This window comes from Psammomys obesus, unplaced genomic scaffold (assembly GCF_907164565.1).
Source record: "Psammomys obesus unplaced genomic scaffold, mPsaObe1.curated_primary_1811, whole genome shotgun sequence".
Lineage (NCBI taxonomy): Eukaryota > Metazoa > Chordata > Mammalia > Rodentia > Muridae > Psammomys > Psammomys obesus.
In genome coordinates this window covers 2,450,567-2,470,643 of record NW_026596095.1, presented here as the reverse complement: position 1 = coordinate 2,470,643, position 20,077 = coordinate 2,450,567, and the positions used below count along the sequence as shown (strand labels likewise).

The 20,077-nt window shown below is 37.5% G+C and overlaps 2 pseudogenes; both read left to right on the top strand.

Annotated features, from left to right (window-relative positions):
- The first annotated feature begins 13,908 nt into the window (after positions 1 to 13,908).
- Positions 13,909 to 14,508, top strand: LOC129691867 (PRELI domain-containing protein 1, mitochondrial-like; annotated as a pseudogene).
- An 18-nt stretch (positions 14,509 to 14,526) lies between these two features.
- The window catches only part of LOC129691866 (5'-nucleotidase domain-containing protein 2-like), a 36,149-nt pseudogene continuing 30,598 nt past the window's right edge, over positions 14,527 to 20,077 (top strand).

Sequence of the window (20,077 nt, the reverse complement as noted above, 5' to 3'; positions counted from 1 at the left end):
TGTCTGCACTTCTGTCAACCTTGAGACTTTCAATTGCAGTAAATTGAGACGACCGGCTTGTGAAGAAGCTGGTATGAGATATCAGAGAACAACAGCCCCTTAACTTTGATAATTCATCCTTTTGCATAGGTTAAAAGTAAATTTGGTTCTTCTTTGCATGCTAATAATAGGTTTTGAAAAATATCAAGATATGACAGATATTACAGATATTTCTTACTATCAAATTCAATTTGTAAGTATCGATTAATATTTACTATTGATATATCTTCTGGTAAAGCTGCTATTAGTCCTAAACAGCTGTATAACCAAATCACCACACAGAATTTATTTAGGTTATTATCTAGGTTTATTTATCTAACCTAGAACACAATGTTGGGCAATAATTACTCCCTCTTAAACCTCCAAGCTCTCATAGTTTCCTAACATTTAGATTTCCCCCATCATACTTGCTTTTAGTGATATATTAAGTCCAGTCCATCTCTCCATGTCCTTCCAAGATCTCTGCTCCTGCCTCTGTTCTCCCAGCTTTCTGTCTCCCACTGCTTCCTGTCCTCTGGCTTCTCCCTCTCTTCCTACTTCCTTTCCCTTGCTCAACATTGCGGCTCATTGCTTTATTTTGGCATGTTTATACAAAGTTGAGACAGGTGATGCTTAGAATAAGTATCATAATGCAATGTTCAGATTGAAACCAGAGAGTGGGGGAAAGAAATCAACATTTGAATGAAGAAGGGTAAAGTGTATGCCTTCCAAAACAACATTATACCAACACTAATAATAGGATAAATGTTGAATAATGGTTTTGAAAAATATCAAAATATGATAGATATTACAGATATTTCTTACTATCAAATTCAATTTCAACCTAACAGATTATATAGAAAAATCATACACGGGGGGTCTGGAGCCTACCACAGACAGCCTCTGAAGGACTCTACAAATCGAGGTATTGTAATAGAAGCTGAGACTCATAGCCAAACTTTGGACAGAGTGCAGGGAATTTTAGGAAAGAGGGGATAGAAAGACCTGGAGGAGACAGGAGCTCCACAAGGAGAGCAACAGAGCCAACAAACAAAACTGAGCCCTGGGGACCATGAAGAGAATGATACCCCAACGAAGGACAATGCATGGAAGAGGACCTAAAACCAGGCTCAGATGCAGCCCATACACTCAGTCTCCGAGTGGGTTCCCTAGTAAGTGGAGTAGAGGCTTTCTCTGGCATGAATTCAGTGGCAGGCTCTCTGATCACTTCCCCCCGGAAGGGGGTTCAGCCTTGTCAGGCCACAGAGAAAGACAATGCAACTGGTCCTGATGATACCTGAAAGGCTCCATTCAAATAGAAGGGAAGGGGGACCTCCCCTATCAGTGAACAAGGGAAGGGGCATAGGGGAAGAAGAGAGAGGGAAGGTCTCTCTTGGATTGGGAGGAGATGAGGGAGGGCACCACAGGCAGGATACAAATAGAATAAACTGTAATAAATGATAATTAAAAAATAGAAAAAGAAAAAGAAAATCATCAGTGATGTGATTCCTTTTTCTTTTTAACACTCAGTTAAAAATCTAAAAAAAAAAGTGATATAGTTCACAATTTTTACCTTGTAAAAAAATGTATGTGTATTTTTGAGATGGCAATTAAGGAGTTATTTCTGGCATAGCTGATGGAAATGTGCAAAACAGGCAAAGATGAAATACTAAGGGTTAAAATAATTCTTTCTAATAATGATAGAAAAGACTGCAAACATTATAACTTATGTCTCTTTTGTCTTTTAACTCAGACTCATGTTCCTACACTGTGAAGTCATGTGGATACAAGAAACGCAGAAGGCTCATTGCTAATAAACTGAGTTCTTTCCCTGAGTAGCACCTGCACATGGGGTGATTGTCATTTTCCCTATATGCAATGAAATCTTACCTCACTGCAGGAAACCAAGATTTATAAAATTATTTAAATCTGAAATGTTGTTGTGGGCTTTGAATTTTTTTAAACCTACTTTATTTGTGATTCCTTGACTCCCTTTCAGCCCCCGAACACTAGGTAGAAGAGAAAGAAGATTAGTAGAAACAGTGGATATGAATCACTTTAGATGTAGTTTCTTTGGCAATTCCACTCTTCATCATGAGAATATACAGCAAACCAGCGAATCAGCAAACCAGCAATCTAGCTATCCAGAAATCTAGCTATGCAGCAAACTAGTGTTATGCCAGGTTCACAGGACCCTCAGAGACCACCAGGAGACGACTCGATGCAATTGCAAGAGAGCTTTATTACGAGAGCGATCGAACTCGGGACCCAAGTCTTACTGGTGCAGCAGTAGAGAAGTGGGACCCAGAGCTCTGAGTGAACGGAGTTTTAAAGAGAAAGTCTGTGAGCCGGGGGTTTCCATGGCAGCGAGCAGGGGGGAGGGGCACAAGCCTTGGCGTTACAGAATTGGGTGAAGTTTAGCAGGGCGGGGTGACCTTTTCTGGGGCACATAATCACAATGGCTAAGGTATATAATCACAATGGCTATTTTTCTAAACCATATCTGAAACATTGGGGAGAATTTTCCCACCCGATTCTCAACCGATTCCCATTGATTATTGCCAGGGAGTTTGTCTCTATTTTCTATGAAGCTTTTATTCTGTTATATTTCCTGGAGGCTGTTGCTAGGAGAGTTAACTTTGTTTTCTGCCAGGTGTACCATTCTGTGATATTTCCTGGTACCTGAATTCAGTTCCCAGTCAAGATCTTTCTTTCAAAATGGAGTTATAGTCAGGCTGCCTTAAGCTCTTCCCTAGCAATCCAGCAATATCAAAAGCAGCAACCTCCTTGAAGCCATATGAAGTGCTTTTCTCTGGGATCACCAAAGCTAAGCTCTCTCTCTCTCTTTTTCTCTGTCTGATCGGCTGTTTTTAACTTCTCAGAGTCTGCATCAGGATGTTTTTCAGCTGGCAAAAACCATGCCCCCTGCATCAGGAAGTTTCCTGCTGACAAGGATCACCACCCTCCCTCTCAGTAGGCTGCTATCAGTTGTGGATTCCTGCATCCCACACTTGGGATTACAACAAAAGCATATTTACATAACATAACCAAAATTTCCACTACATGTTTTCTAATACCCGCTTAGTTCATAAATAGAACATCTCAATTTGTTTAAGTCTGTATATTCAGATCCGAAATTTGGAACAATCAAATAGGTATTGAATATGGTTAAGTATTAGGAAAATGTAAAATGAAGAACATTCTCAGCCATAAAAATGCAGCCCAAGTGAATCACCAAACAGTGATCTATGGCAAGTAATATAATACAAATTAGCACAACTATACAACGAACACATTTAGTGCATAAAAACTAAAAATGTTAACTTGCAGCATAAAATTTTCAATTGAATATTTGAAAAAATAAACATTGAGTGCCATCATGAAGTAGCACAATACTCATAACTAGTTGTAATACAAAGTCAAAAGGAAAATGAAAGATGCACAAAAAAAAAAAAGAACTTATAGAACTTATATAGGTCATCCTTATTAGCAAATGTTGCTACTACCTCTCTTTACATCTTGTTAAATTTTTGGAAGGGAAGTGACTTTTTAGTCAGGAGTGTTATGCCTTGTTTGTGAGACTCCCTCCCACAAAGACCACCAGGAATCAACTCCAGTGCAAACACAGGAGGGTTTATTCAAGACAAGATTGGGCCCTGGTCGCAGAAACCTCCCTGTTGACACAGGAGGAGTGCGGCAGCCAGTAGAAATGGACAAGGTTTTGAAAGGCAAAACTGCAAGCGGGGGGGCTCCACGCTTTAGACAGGGGGTCTACTTCAAGTGCCAAGACCATAAAATGGTTTCACCCCAGCCTTCTGGAGAGTCCTTGATCATGAGTAATGACTGGAATGTGCTGATTAAGTGTTGCTGGGGAAGAGAAATTAGCACACTCAGTGGACACAAAGTGAGGGCCATCTGGCTGGGTTGCCAGGAAATGCTATCTCTTAAGTGAAGGAAGGAATGTGGTCAAGTCCGATTACTCTCTGCAGCAGGCCAGACAAGTCTTAACTAATCTGGTCCTTTGTCTAAACTTTTATCCAGGACCTGAGTCATGCTGCCATAAGACTCTAAATTTAAACTGTTGACCTCTAAGAAGTCATTACTTAAGGAAATTTAGAGAGAAAGTGGGGAAAGGCCTTGAACTCGTTGGCACACGAGACAACTTCCTAAACAGAACACCAACAGCTCAAGCTCTTAGAGCAACAACTAATAAATGAGACCTTATGAAATTGAAAAGCTTCTGTGAGGCAAAAGAAACTGCCAACAGAACAAAATGACATCCTAGAGATTGGAAAAAGGTCTTCACCAACCCTACAACTGACAAAGAGCTAATACCTAAAATATATAAAGAACTCAAGAAATTAAACACCAGCAAACAAAATAATCCAATTAGAAAAGGGGGTACAGAGCCTAACAGATAATTATCGACAGAGAAATATCAAATGGCCGAGAAGCACTTAAAGAAATTCTTTTTTTTCCCCACCCATTCTCTTAAAAAATTCTTAACCTCCTTAATCATCAGGGAAATGCAAATCAAAATGACTCTGAGATTCCAACTTACACCCATCAGAATAACTAAGATCAAAATCTCCAGTGTTAGCTCATGCTGTGGAGAAAGGGGAATCCCCTCAATTGTTGGTAGGAGTGGAAACTTACACAACCACTCAGAAAATCAATCTGAGAAATCACTTTCTCAGAAGATTAGGAAGATACCCCAAGATACAGCTATACCACTCCTTGGCATATACCGAAAAGATATTTTCATACGAGGATACTAGCTCAGCTATGGTCATAGCAGCTTTATTTGTAATAATCAGAATCTGAAAACAACCTAGATGTCTCTCAATTGAAGAATGGATACAGAAATTGTGCTATATTTACACAGTAGTATAATACTCAGTTATCAAAAACAAGGAAACCATGAAATTTGCAGTAAAATGTATGTGGCTAGAATGGATTATTTTAAGTGATGTAACCCAGGCCCAGAAAGACACACATGGTATGTACTTACTTATAAGTGGATTTTAACAATATGTTACAGAGTAACATACTACAACTCACATACCCAAAGAAGATAAGTACAAGGAGGACACAAAAGAGGATGCTTAACTCCCACTCAGAAGTGGAAATAGAACAGACATTGGAAGTGGCTGAAGTGAGGGGACAGATAAAAGAGGGAGCATGGAGAGAAATGAGGGTTGATATCAGACCTTGGGAGAGTGGGAGTGCGAAAACAGAGGGTTTGCAGAGAGAAGAGAAAACTTGGGTGAGGACTTCACTGTGAAAAGCTGGAAGATTACCACAGGTTAGGCTCCTGGAAGGAAATGAGGGTGGCTCTAGCTGAGACTATTAGTAACAGGAGTCCTGGAGACTGAAGAGCTGAAATTACAGGAATGTTTAATCAATGACCAGTTCATCCTGGTAAAACTCAACCCAGGGTAAACAGTCAACCCCTGGCATGGTTAATAATACTTTACTATGCTTGCCAGGGGGAGCTAAGCAAAGCTGTCTCCTGAGTGGCTCCACCAGCACCTGATGGAAACAGATGCAGAGACCCACACCAATCATTAAATGGAGTGCAGGGAGCCTTGTGGAAGAGTGGCAGAAAGGATAGAAAGACCCAGAGGGGACAGGAGCTTCACAAGAAGACCAACAAGACCAACTAAGCTAGGTCCAGGGAGTCCTATGGAGACTGAAACAAGAACCAAGGACCATGCATGGACTGGATCTAGGCTCCCTACCCAGATGTAGCCAATGGTTAGCTCAGTCCTCGTATAGATTCTGTAGTAGGAGGAATGGTGGCTGACTCTGACATATATTCTCTTGCCTACTTTTTGATCACTTTACCCTACTGCGGCTACTTTGCCAGGCCACAGGGGAAAAGGATGAGCTCAGTCCTGATGCAAGTTGAAATGCAAAGAAGGGCGGGGCTTCCCTTCTCTGAGTAGTAGGTGAAGGAGGATAGGAGAAAGAGGGAGAAAGAGTGGGACATGGAAGAGAGGAAGAGGTGGCTATGACTGGGATGTAAAAATGAATAAATAAAATTTTGAGAAGAAAGAAAGAAAACCTGGTAGGTTTCATTTTGTGCTTAAGGCATATGACCATGTTATAAGATGGGTTGCTGTTTTATTTGAAACTTCTCATTTAATATTAAAGTGTAAAATAAATCCAGTTGGCCTCAAAAATAAAAGGAGGAGGAGGAGTAGGAGGAGGAGGAAACTGGAGCAATGTCTTCATTGTATTTTAAGGATATTAGAATATACAAGCAAAAACTAAATAAGAACTAGCATTTTACTCTAAAATATATTTTAAATTATTCCTTTTATTTTATTGCAATTACAGCATTACACTGTTTCTTATTTCCTTCTTCAAAACCCTCCAATTTGTCCCTCGTTGATTTTTGCCCCTTCTTGCTTTTTTGTGAAACTATCTTGTGAGACAACATAACTTCACAAAATTGACAATTTTGACACCTCTTATGCATTGGAATGAATAGTTTTGATAATACAAAAATATACTCAAGTTTTTTTTATTTTTATAAATGTCAATGTGATTTAAGAGGAGAAAATGGATTGGTATTATGACTAGGTGAACATTAATCTATAAAGATAGTGGTAAATCATTGGAGTAGAATTAATACCATGAATGTTTAACAGAACAATAATAGAAAGTTCTCCTTAAGGCTTAATGCCTGTCTAATCATAGGTTTTGGCTTGATAATGGTTCTAGCTGTGAGTTTCATCTTGTGGAAGGGGACTTAGATCCACTCAGAAAGTTATGGCTTGCTCCCATTATTTTGATATCACTAGTGCACCAGTGAACATGTCCTACTAGGCCAATTATTATTATCTCACAGGGTTCACAGCTTGACAAACTGACAGTTGCATAGCACCTTTGAGCATGTAAAAGCTAACCAGGAAGGATGGAGCTCCAAGGTCAGAACAAGCTTGATTTCTCCAAGATCTATAACTAAAGTGCGATTTATGCTCAGCAATAGATTCTCACTCTCCAGTTCTAGGGTATGACAAAATCCCTGACAAAGCCTGTGGTGTTTGGTGCTCTATGGGACTTGCCACTTCAAAAGAGGTGGCTCATTGCTTGTACTCAGTCTTTTACATTTTGTTGTTTGGTGTCTAGTAGGGTCATTATCATCTCCTTATACACTAACTCTAAGACTTTTAATATATGCATTATGGGCATGTGCATGTAATTATGAATTGCATATATTTAGAAGTGGAGGGTTGGGGAGGTGTGTAATGAAAGCATCCATTTCAATTTAATCAGCTACTGGATGTTCTGGAATAGGGATAGAGCTGGATCTCAAGGTGACTTTAGCTCTTCCAAAAGAGCTTCATTAACCAAAAAAGGAAGCTTAAAAACCTCCCAGAAGCCATCAGTTCTATTGCCTTATACATGGCTTGTAAACAGAGGTGTGAGAAAGTGGGATAGGCACCTATTTAATAAATAAAAAATCAGCAACTAGCAATGCCCATGAGAAGTAGAGATAGTTTTAGCAACACATTTAGCTTCCTTGTTCATTCAATCTTTTCAAATTCCATTTGGGCAATTTGTCAAGGTTGAAATTTCTCAGTGTTCTACAAGGTTAGGAGATGATGCTGACATGGATCCCAAGGCAGCCAACACAGATTATGAGCCAGAAATTCATGTTCCAAGAATTCAAGAAGGATCAAAATCAATGAACTCAGACTTGGACAGGGTTATACATCCTTAAGTGAATTTGAAGGGAATGCCTGTCGCTGTGGCTTTCAAGGGAAGAAGCATATTTTCACAATGGCAGGAGGTTACACTTCTCATCATACTAGCTCTCCAAACCTAAAATTGTCCGTGGCTTGTCAGAGAAGTAAACAAATATGAGTGAAGAAATCTTAGCTCTGAGATTTTTTTCTCATTCTTCCTCTCCAGTTTTGTTTGCTTCTTATTATGTTTCTTCTTGTAAATTAGCTTAATAATTTGGATTTTGTAAACCTTGTTTCTTAAAGAAAAACCTTAAAACTCTTCATTTATTGTTGATGTAATATTCCTTTTATCTTCACGTGTTACACATTTGATTGCTTTTTCACACTTCATGAATGCATGGAAAAAGAGTGAGTCACCTCCTAAAACTGTGACTAGATACATCAATGAGACTTGTTTGGTAACCTTCATTCTCTTTGCCTGTTACTATTTTTCATTACTTAAAATTCTGGGAGAGTTTACTTCAAAGGTGTGTTTCTCCAAGAAGACCTATTATCAACTAAAAAAAAATTAATTTTTAATAAAACATTATGAAAGCCTAAAAAATAATATTTAAGGAATAATTCAGTCATAGAAATGTTGTTTAGGGTACTTATAATATCACAATAAACTTCATTATAATAAGAAGAAAAATTAAAGTGTGATTATGTAGATATGGAGAAAAATATTTCAAAAATACAATTTCAGTGCCCATGAAAAACTTTGAACTTGAATTTAATTTAAACTTGTGTGTCACTAAGTTTTAGTTGAGAGATGTAATTGAGGTATTGCATTAGCCTTCCAGAAAACTGTCTAATGAAGCCTCAAGTCTCAAAAAAGCTTGGGTAAAGAGAGTTATAAAAAGGCCAATTTCTCCCAAGGTCAGTTGGTACCAAGGGTGGGATAATGTCTTTCAGTATCCACATCAACTTGAGAATGCAGTGAGCATTCTTCTAGGAGGAGAGAATCTTACATGTGTAAACCACTGAGAAACAGTAGATGTGTTACATTCCTGAAATTCCCATCCATGAAAGTGAAGCCTGTTGCCCCAGTACCTCCCCATCTTTATATTCATAAGGGGAAAAAGATTGTCTTTTTAGAACCAATTGCTAGCAACACTTACCAATTCTTTTGCTTATAAATGCAAGAAAACGTAGCCAGGGTTTGGAGAGATGAGTTATTGGTTACAAGCACTTTCTGTTCTTTCAGAGGACCCAGGTTTGGTTCCCAGCACTCACAAGGATGCTCATAATCATCTGGAATGACTGTTATGGGTACATCCAACATGCTCTTCTGGCATACAAAAGCACCAGGCTCACACAGGCAAATATATATGTAGGGAGAACACTAATAAATATTAAATTAAATTAAAAAGAAAGTGAAGATAGGGAAGTCATCTGAGATCACATACATCATTTGTATAGCATGCGAAAAAAAGAGACTTAGACTCTCCTTTATTTATATCCAATCCAAAATTCCCTGAGTGCTGACAATCAAAACTAATAAGTACACCAAATTATGTTTTATCTTATTTGATTTCAAAAAGCAGAAGTGGCCTATGTTAAAGTAATGTCTTCATATGAGTGATCATGTTCCATTTAAAATTTATATAAGTAGAGGCTGACTGTTTAACTTTGTTTCTTGACATTGAAAGTGTAATGGATACATGCACGCATACTTAGATTAGTGTTAGTTCATAAGTCATGCACTTGCCCACTCCTGGCTCACTTAGACACCTGTGATTTCAGCACTGGCTGTAGCTGGCAGGGGTCCTGGATATAAGGACTGACCCTTCTTAGCTCTCTCTCCTCTTGCATTCTCTCTGCCTTGATTTCTTTCCTGGAGGCCCCCACCACCTCTCTCTCTCTCTCTCTCTCTCTCTCTCTCTCTCTGTCTCTCTCCACCTCCATCAAAAAATCTCCTTCATATCAGATCTGTTATATACTGAATTTCAAAATAAATTATTACAATTAGTTTACCTTAATAATTTAATTTACAATCAGTTTGATAAAATTTATACTCCAATTATTAATTTTTGTGTAGAAATAATAACTTTGAGAAAGAAAAGTAGTAAATTTAATTTTATCTATTCTGAATTTGAGATGACTACACAATATTAAAAGTAATAAGGTGTCAACTGACTAAACAAGGCTGAAGCCAGGATTGACAACAGATATTGACAGAGGAGATGGAGAGTTATTAGCATATAGATGAAACTGGATGAAGAAATATAAGCAAGTCTAAGCTATAAGAGCAACTACCCAGGATTCAAATCACAGAGATGGGAAGACCGTAGGGAAAAAAAAATCAGAATGGACAGGAAACAATACAAAATTTAGGTACCCAAAGCAAGAAGACAGAACCTTTTAAAATGGCATATTGGAAATGTAAAACATACCAGGGTAATCCAAAATTTAACCAGCAGAAATCCACTGGCACTTAAGTAGTGAAATAGGCTGTGTTGAAAGGATTTAAGGATAAATGATGCATGATGTGTGTGTGTATACACACACATATATAATTACATATTTTATTTATATATTATATCTATTATATAGATTTTGGCAGTAGTATGTCTCTATTTGCATAAATATATTTATTTTATATTCATTATATATATTATATAAATATATCATAAATATATGTTGTTTATATATAACAAATATAATTACCCTATCACTTAAGGGTAGTGTCTAATGCCTTTTAATCTTTTAAATGTTACTTTTTGTGATTAGTTTTGTTTATCTGTCTGCTTGTTGTTTTATTTGTTCAGAGTCTCTGTAATCTAGAACTTTTGGGAGTCACTATGTAGCCTCTGTTGCCCTCAAACCCATGGCAATCCTCTAGCCTCAGTATCCCAAGCATAGCCTGAGTAGCCATGCATGACTTATAACCCTAAAAATCCACGCTTCTTGTCCTAGCACCCTAAGGATAAAACTAACAGAATAGGTTACATACATACAATTTGACTTATTACTCTGAAGAAATTCCTTTACTCTGGGAACTTAGTTTCAAACTTCTTTGAATTGTTTGAAGAAGCATGTTTGTCTAGGACGCTCTGTTATTTTCCTTCTTCACAAGGAAAATGTTTACTGTCTTAGCCAGAAGGAAAGAAGCTCGCACAGTCTTTCACTATTAAGCTCCTATCTAGATATTGTGGCTAAAGAGAGATTAATGCCAAATGATTTTCTTCTGGGACATTGTTAATGGCATGTCTGTCATACAATGTAGGTGCTCAGCTTGTTAACCCAACCAGCACAACTTGAAGGTTTACTCAAGCTTCATATACTCAAGCTTCTTCCCATGTAGTGAGTTGTCTTTTAGCACTGTCAAGCATCATCTTTCCGTAATGATTTATTATGTTTCCTATTCCTTCCACATGAACTGACTGAAGATTTTCCCCAAATAAGTCAATATATGCTATTCTATGACCAAGTAGTTTTTTGTTTCTTAGGGAACTCAAACTGTAACAATATTTTTTAACAAATTACTCTCTTTCTATTTACTTTCAGTTTCTCAAATGTGCCAATTACTTTTTTTTTATTTGATAGCCTCCTTGATTTTATTTATTTATTTTTTTTTGTACCACACTACTAGATAAATTTAGAATCGTTGCAATCCAGTTTTTTTTCAGGGTGATTAAGTTGATGGTTTTTTTTTACATGAAACTAATAAGAACTGTCAAAAAAATCTTCAATTCTCATGTTTGTTGTCAAGATATACACATTTCTGCTACATGGAAATTTCCCTTTTGCTTCTGTCTGTCTTCATCTGTGTATCTTCCTGATTCTGTGTGTGTGTGTGTGTGTGTGTGTGTGTGTGTGTGTCCGTGTGTGTGTGTATGTTGGTTATAGTTTTTCTTGTTATGCCCTTTTGAATGACATATGTTTTTGCTTTGTTCCAAAACTGAGAGAACAAATCAATGAATAAAGGAATAATTTGGGGGTGCTTGGATTTTGGGTTAACTCTTATGTTTGAGGGGATACAGTTTATTGTATTGGGACCAGGAAACACAGACAGCTTTGGAAGAACAAGAGCCAGCTTAAAATACATAGATTCTGATGCCAAAGATCCACTTCCCTCCACTGTACCCCTTCACCTAAATGTTCCACAACCTTTCCAAGTAGTCCTACCAACTGGGAACCAAGTGCTCGAAACCATTAGCTTGTGAGGGATTGGCACAGGGTTTGGTTTACAAGCATACAATGAGAAAAAAAATGAAACTGGGTGAAGCAATGGGTGGCTCATCACAAACGTTTCTGACATGTTACAACTTTTATAGTTTCTTCTTATGCAATATACATTTCTTCTATTCGAATATATACAATTCATTTTTTCTTATATGTTTATTCAAAGGCATAAATTTCTGCTTAGCTCCAGTGTACCACATTTGTAAATCCAGAAGTCTGAAATATTGATGCATCTTGTCTCAGTCTGCTTTCTATGCCTGAATGTATATACACACATACACATATGTACATACACACATACACACATAACATTCTGAATCGCCTGTATAAAATCTTCTCACTATATGATAATAACTTTTATTAAAATAGTTTGAATAGCTATAGAAAATCTCGTTGATTTAGGTCATACTACCACAGAGAAGCAGACACTGTGACAGGACATGTGTGCAGGTGATTTATTAAGGCAGTGATCCCAAAAGATATCTGTATGAGGACAGCAGAAAATGGAAGAAGAAAAGGAAAACCTCAGCTTCGGGTTGATCCCTCAGTGAACTCAGCAATATAAATTACACCACATTGTTTGACCTGCACAATGCACAACAGTTGCATTTTCAAATTCTCTCAGTATCCAGCACTGATTAAGTGGTACCCAGAGAGACATATACTTCCAGACTTTTAAATATTTCCAACTTTCCACAGAAAAAGAATTCTCCTTGAAGAAACTAGTATAATACTGGAGAAAAAACAGAGAGCAGTGGAGCAAGTGGCCTATGGAAACAATAAGAAGTTCTGAATGAGTCTAACACCAATAATGCTTCTCTATCTACCATATTATTACACAGTAAGATGGAGCTCACAGTCTCATCTGAGGAGATTTGAGAAGTTGTAAAATGAAACTGAGCATCAGAAGCTCTTCTCTGTATAAGACAAAGCTCTAATAGTAAGATATAACAAAATCCACAAGCTGTCTATATTGAGCCCCTTTACTCCAAGAAATAAAGAACATCCTGAGTGAGGTATCCCAAAAGCATAAATATACACATAGTATATACTCGCTTATAAGTGGATATTAGCCTTATAATAAAGGATAAGCAAACTAAAATCTTCAGGCCTAAATAAGTAACACAACAAGGAAGACCATAGAGAAAAGGCTGAAACCTCATTCAGAAAGGCAAACAGGATAGACATCAGAAGAGGGAGAAAAAGGAGCAGGACAAGAGCCTACCACAGAGGGACTCTGAAAGACTCTACTCAGCAGGGTATCAAAGCAGATGCTAAGACTCATAGCCAAACTTTGGGTTGAGTGTAGGGAATCTTATGGAAGAGAGGAATAGAAAGACCTGGAGGGGACAGGAGCTCCACAAGGAGAACAATAAAACCAAAAAATCTGGGCACAGGGGGTCTTTTCTGAGACTGATACTACAACCAAGGACCATTCATGGAGATAACCTAGAACTCCTGCTCAGATGTAGCCCATAGCAGCTCAGTGTCCAAGTGGGTTTCCTAGTAAGAGGAACAAGGGCTGTCTCTGACATGAACTCAGTGGCTGGCTCTTTGATTACCAACCCCTTGAGTAGTGAACAGCCTTACCAGGTCACAGTGGAAGACAATGCAACCAGTCCTGATGAGACCTGATAGGCTAGGGTCTGGGGAGAGGGAAGGAAGACCTCCCTTATCAGTGGACTTGGAGAGGGGCATGGGAGGGATGGTGGGATTGGGAGGGAATGAGAGGGGGGAGGGGCTACAGCTGGGATACAAAGTGAATAAATTGTAATAAATACAAAAAATTTTAAAAAGGAAAAAATATACAAATCTTGTCTCATGGTGGCAGTCAGGACCTAGGCACAACATGGCCGTGATAGAGCAGAGAGCTCCGTCTGCGTCTGCAATATGCCAAGCCAGGGGCCCATAGCCGGGCTTTTTACCCTGATGCTGCACAGGTACTGAGACCTCTCAGATCTATATGATGGTGAAATATTTCCTCGGCCAGAGCATGCTCTGTAAATCTTCGGACAAGTGTTCCCTCCCTTCTGGCAATGGCACCCTAATCCCTATTGCAAACTTGTCTTAACCAAAGATATAACGACCGAGAGTTGACACTGACCAGAAACTTCTGTCCTGACCAAAACCAACAGGGTCTTATGTTGGCTAGAGCCAGTTTCCTGCCAGCGTTGCTCACTTGGTGTACATCTTGGGAGACGCTCTTGAGGACCCACAGAATCAGACCATGACCACCTTCACCTGGAACACCAAGCACGCCTGGCTGATGGCAGTGGAGGATAGATGAGTTTTACTGTGTGAGCTCTGACAATAGCGGCTAGATGAAAATCCACGAGGAAGTCTGGGTCTCCTCTCCGGAACTGACCCGGAATTTGGTCTTGCTCTGCTCAAAAGCAATGTGACCAAGACAGCAAAGGGTTTTGAGTATATCTTGGCCAAGCTGCAAGCTGAGGCCCCTTCCACAACACTTGTCGAGACAGCCAAAAATGAAACAAGGGAAACAGCACGGGCAGAACACCCAGTGCAGTGGCCCCGTGGGCACAGAGGTGCAGTGGCCTGTCCATAGTCACAGTGAGCAGGAGAAATGGTCATACGCGATACAGCGTATGGACCACGAGGCCAGGGCTCCTTGTTTTAGTCTCTGCTGTGCCCCACGCCCCCTGAGCAGTACTTAGCACGTAACAGGCACTCGGAAAAACATGATTCGATGGCCTTCCCCCCCCCAAAAAAAAAAAACCAGAAATCTTTAAAATGGAAATAATGTTTGAAAGTGGCAAAACTTTCGAGGGAATAAGGTTAAGGTTTAAGAATAAAATCCTAGACTAAATTTTCTTGCAATGTCATTCAAGTTGTTTTTTTGTTTGTTTGTTTGTTTGTTTTGTTTTTTTGTTTTTGTTGTTGTTTTGGTTTGTTCTGTTTTAATAAACTGGCAGACTTTTAGAAGCCTGAGGGCAGATTCCTGTCATTCCCCTGTTTTCCCTGTTTGCTGCACCCACCCGCTTGTGCCTCGTGTCTGGATTATGAGATCCTGTGCCTTCAGCACTTACTATTACTCTCAGTCCTGCACAGCAAAGATACTTCCTGAACTCAAGCAGTTTCCATTAAGCAATAAACAGAGACAGTTATAACCATTTTAAAAGTGGCAGGAGGTTAACCTTTGGAACACTGTAGCTAAGCATTGTTGGTTCATTGTATTCCTTTCCTCACTCCTGTTTTCATTGATTACTTTTAATGTAATTGACATCAGGTTTGCATTTCAGAGAAACTGTAATATTTCTTATGAATTATGATATCTACATTGCTGGATAAGGATTATTTTAAATTTGGACCACAACAAATTAGAAGTAGTTGTTGGAATACTATTCTTATTTTTTTAAACTTTACATAACTTTCTAACTTCATATTACAAATACAAAGGGCAGGCTCTACAAAAGAACATTGCTATACATTTGTGCTAATCTCCTGTCATTTAATGCAAGAATACAAGAATACTGCCAATAAAATAAATGTAAAGTAGACCACCGATATAAATAAATTAATAATTAAATTTTTAATGTAATATGGCTTTCTGGAAATATGTTCATGAATGAATCGTTTTCTGTCTAAGCAAGAATTATAACAAAGAATTATATAAGTTTTCATATTAAAGTAACTCGTTTGTTAATATCCCGAATGTTATAAAACACAGAAGACAGCTGTAATACACCCGAGAAAAGCAAAGAAATTAGAAGGTCCACACAACTATAAATTAAAATTATTCTCACTAGTTTCCCAAAAGTTAGATAAACTTAAAAGTCAGAATGCAATAAAACATGCAGATGAAAGCAGAACACTATTTCAAGAAAACTAAATGGTGACTTGAAATGTGAAACTTTATGTGAAGGCAGGACCCAGAAAGAAGCCACAACTTGAGCAAATCTTTTAAGAGGATGATTAACTGATTGAATGTCAATGGTTGTGAACAGGTTGAACTGGTGAAGGCTAAGAGCCTAATTATGTTACATATTGGAATATCATTATCTCCTAAAATAGCTGTTTCTTGTCCGTCTCTGTGTATGAGGTAAAATCCTATGACTATACCATAAATGCTTAGGAATCTATTAACTTAGTTAAGAATGTCATCAGATAACATGTGAGACTTAGAGCAGAGGTTTCCTCATTTTAGTTTATGTTTTCATCACTATATTAGGAACATTCCCAGGACATGGTGCTCATATTTGACTAGAGAATAAGACTTGTCTTAATCTAGTTTAAGGTGATATTATGGTAGCATTGAATGTCCATTGAATGTCCATTAGTCAAAAGAAAGAACTCTACCCCGAGGTGGAGACATGGCACTGACCTATCCCTTAAGGATTAATCCAGCTTGGGGTGTGTAGTACCTCGTTAAGGGACCACCCCTCATGAAGGCAGATTAACCTAGCAAATTCCTGTTCCTGATATCAGGCACTTTTCCTTTCCACACTCTTCCTTTATGCAGTTGCTAACAGACCCACAGCAAAGAAACTTGCTATAACTGCTTGCTTTCTTACCTACTCAGAAAAACATAATGTTCTGTTTCCCTTTTCTACCTGTTTTCTTATCATGATCTTCCTAACTCTTAGGCTTCCTCCCTCTTTCTCTGAAGCTCTCTCCGCTCTTTTATGCTACCAAGTAGCTGAGCTGACATCCCTTTTTGAACATACTGGCTTAATTCTAACGGCATGGCACAACATGGTCTTATTTTTCTTCATCTTCTCCACCTTCGTCTTCTGGGAAAGGCCATGTGGCTTGTCCTACAGTTTTCATTTTAAACTATAATCAGATTTTCTACATGCTTTCTTCTGACTTTGTTCTTAAATTCTTTTATTATTGAGTCCAAGAGTTCTGATAATAGACCTGAATTGCCAGAGAAACACGTGGCACCACAAATGGGACCATATCATATAGATAGATAGATAGATAGATAGATAGATAGATAGATAGATAGATAGATAGATAGATATACATATCTCTATATATACATCTATATATATGTATATATATGATACTAGAAATCAATAATGAATTACCAAATTTGTGAGGAATGTATAAAAATCACATCCTATTTAACATATTGCTCATGGAGAAGTAGTAACTTTAACTTTAGTTTATAAAATAAATTGTGCAAGGATATCTCTGCTAAAGGATGTACTTCATAGTAACCATAGTCAAATAAGCAAATAATCTTAAATCTTAATCCATAAAGTATATCCAATTGTAAAACTTTATAGTGGTAGAGTTTTTAAATGTTTTTTCTGAATTACCTTCATATAACAAAAAATTACCCCAGTGGTACTGAGTAGAAATATTAATTTTAATAGCAAATATGTAAAAACTCTTATTCTTCATATTTTAGCAACCATCAAAGAAAAGGCTTTGAAAACAAAATGTTGAATAAAAATACCTCATGGAGAACTCAGATACTAAGACTGTGTACAACTTGGAGACATTTTTTTTTTTTTAGTTTTTATCTTAAATATATATAATGTTACTTTGAGATATAGAATAATTATATGATTTTGCACTTCCCTTGATTTCCTGAAAACCCTCTGTGTATCACATTCCTTGCTCTTTTTCAAGTCCCTACATCTTTTCAAAAATGTTTTCACAAATATATGTACTACTAGGCTCCATGGCGCATGTCTGTAATCCCTGCATGTGCAGAGGCACAGGCAGGCAGTCTCTGTGAGTTCAAGGCCAGTCTGGTCTACAAAGCAATTCCAGGACAGCCAGGAGTGCACAGAGAAACCATGTCTTGAAAAAAACAAAAAAACAACAAAACAACAACAACAACAAAAAAAAAACAGCACAAATATATGTATTTTGTATGTGTTTGTATGTGTGTGTGTTCTCTAACTACATAAATACAACCTGTTCAGTCTATACAATGCAAATTTTATAAACAAATTTCAGTAGGCACATTTAGCATTTTAAGAAGGAACACTTAAAACTTCAGGCATATATTAATTAATATGCAAACACTGTTCCTGAATGCTATAGTTTTCTCCTGGGTTTCCTTGTGATGAAAAGGCAGTTGTACAAAAAGAAAAAAAAAAAAAAAAAGAAAGAAAAGAAATGCTAACAAAGTGTTATTATAAACCCATCTGCAAGAATTCCTCAGTTGCTACTAAACAGGAACCATTAGAACAGCTCACGTGAGCAGCTCTGCAGCATTTCTTGGCTTCAATGAGCAGCGGTGCACACAATATTTCAACAATATCCTCAGAGGGACTCATTTCAGAAACCACTGGGAAATATTCAACAAAGATGAAAGTCTGGCAAGAAACTCCTCCAACTTAGGAACTTGAGCCTTTGGACCTTGAGGTATGAAACAGTTTTAAAACTAGTTTAACAACAAGACATCAATAAGCATTAAAAAGGAGCAAAGGGGATAATGCCTTCACCATGTCAGTCATCATGTCTAATTAACATGGCCTTATTAAATCATAAATAGTTTGCTGAAAATGTCTACATAAAATATATACATAAATAAATGTATACATAATATGAGATGAGGTTAATTGTCACTCAACAGTTTTTCTAAATGTCAGACTCAACTGTACAATGTAAAGATGTCCTGATTCATTAACATATAGGTTTACTTTGAATATATTATGGGATGTGAAATAAACAATGAAAAAACTGTGGTTTCACTAAACTAAATTAGTTATAGAAGCAAATATGTCAAAAAACAAAATGAATCGTGGTTACCAAGATCATACAGAGCTCCTGTTTGGCGGGTATGTGGACCTCCAATTTTTTAAGAAGGAGAGTTCTGAAGATGGCTGTGAAATATCCCTAATATTGCTGAGCTAATTTTTTTTAATTGTTAGAGTGATTAAAGTTTTAGAATAATTAATTTTAAAGGTCCTTTGTTAATATTATTGCCCTTAGTCATAACCTAACATTCTCTTTTAATTTTTCAGATGAAGACAAGGAGAGCTTCTGTGTATGTTACATTTTAAATTGTCCTTAAATTTTGCTGGTTTTAGTTGACAGTACCCTATATTTTCCCCGTGGTTTCTGTCTTACTTACTTTGCAGTTTATGTAATAAAATACTATGAGCAAAGAAACTCATAAAAGAAAATGTTTACTTTGGGTCTCATGGCTCCAGAGGGCAGGAGTTCATGACCATCTTGGTAGGGAGAATGGCAGCTGTAAGCATGCATGGCATTTAGTAATATAGTTGAAGGCTTCCATGTGGAATCTTGCAGGAGGCAGAGAAAATAGTGTGGATTTTGAAACCTCACAGTCTGCCCTCTGTGACACATCTCCAAGGCCACATGTCCTAATTCTTACCAAGGAATTCCCCAAACCGGGGACCAAATCAAGTATACAGGCATATGGGACCATCTTCCCACAGTTTCCAATGAAAATGCCTTCAAGGTTTCACTCATATTCTAATATCTTTCCTTTGCAAGACCGAATAAGATTCCATTGCATACAGGTGGCATTCTTGCTTATCTATTATCTACCACAGAATGTGGAAAGCAAATTTCAACCATGACCATCTCAAGGAAATCAGTCTATATGTTTGGATACTGAATTACATTTTTATATCAGTCATAACTAATACCACAGTTAATTCATAATAATCACTCTTTGGTTGATATATACATCATAAAAACTTAATATAAAAGTAGAACCCAAATTTTGCAACATTATAACTACCACTTGTATGATTTGGAGACAGTGAACAATAAAAGTGGAATGAAATAAAAAAATAAAAATTAATAAAAATAAAAAAAGAAATAAATATTTCTAAATCAATATAAGTAGAGAAAATCCCACAGAGTCCTACCCCTAGATGAAGAGCAACAAGCATTTAACAATAGCTTAGAAAGGGGGAATCAGCTTTCCCAGGAATGAGCCCTCTAATTTCTTATCCAACAACAAATGGTACTTTCTGGAAATATACAGACAAGCAACACTGAATGGACCCAGCAGTTATATTTATATATTTATTCTTAGATAAGTAACAAATATGATATAACAAAGAAAAGGACCCTGTGAAGTTGGGAAGGGAAGCTGGACATGGGAGGGAGATCATCTTGAGTGAGGTAACCCAGAAACAGAAAGACAGGCATGCTATACACTCACTTATAAGCGGATA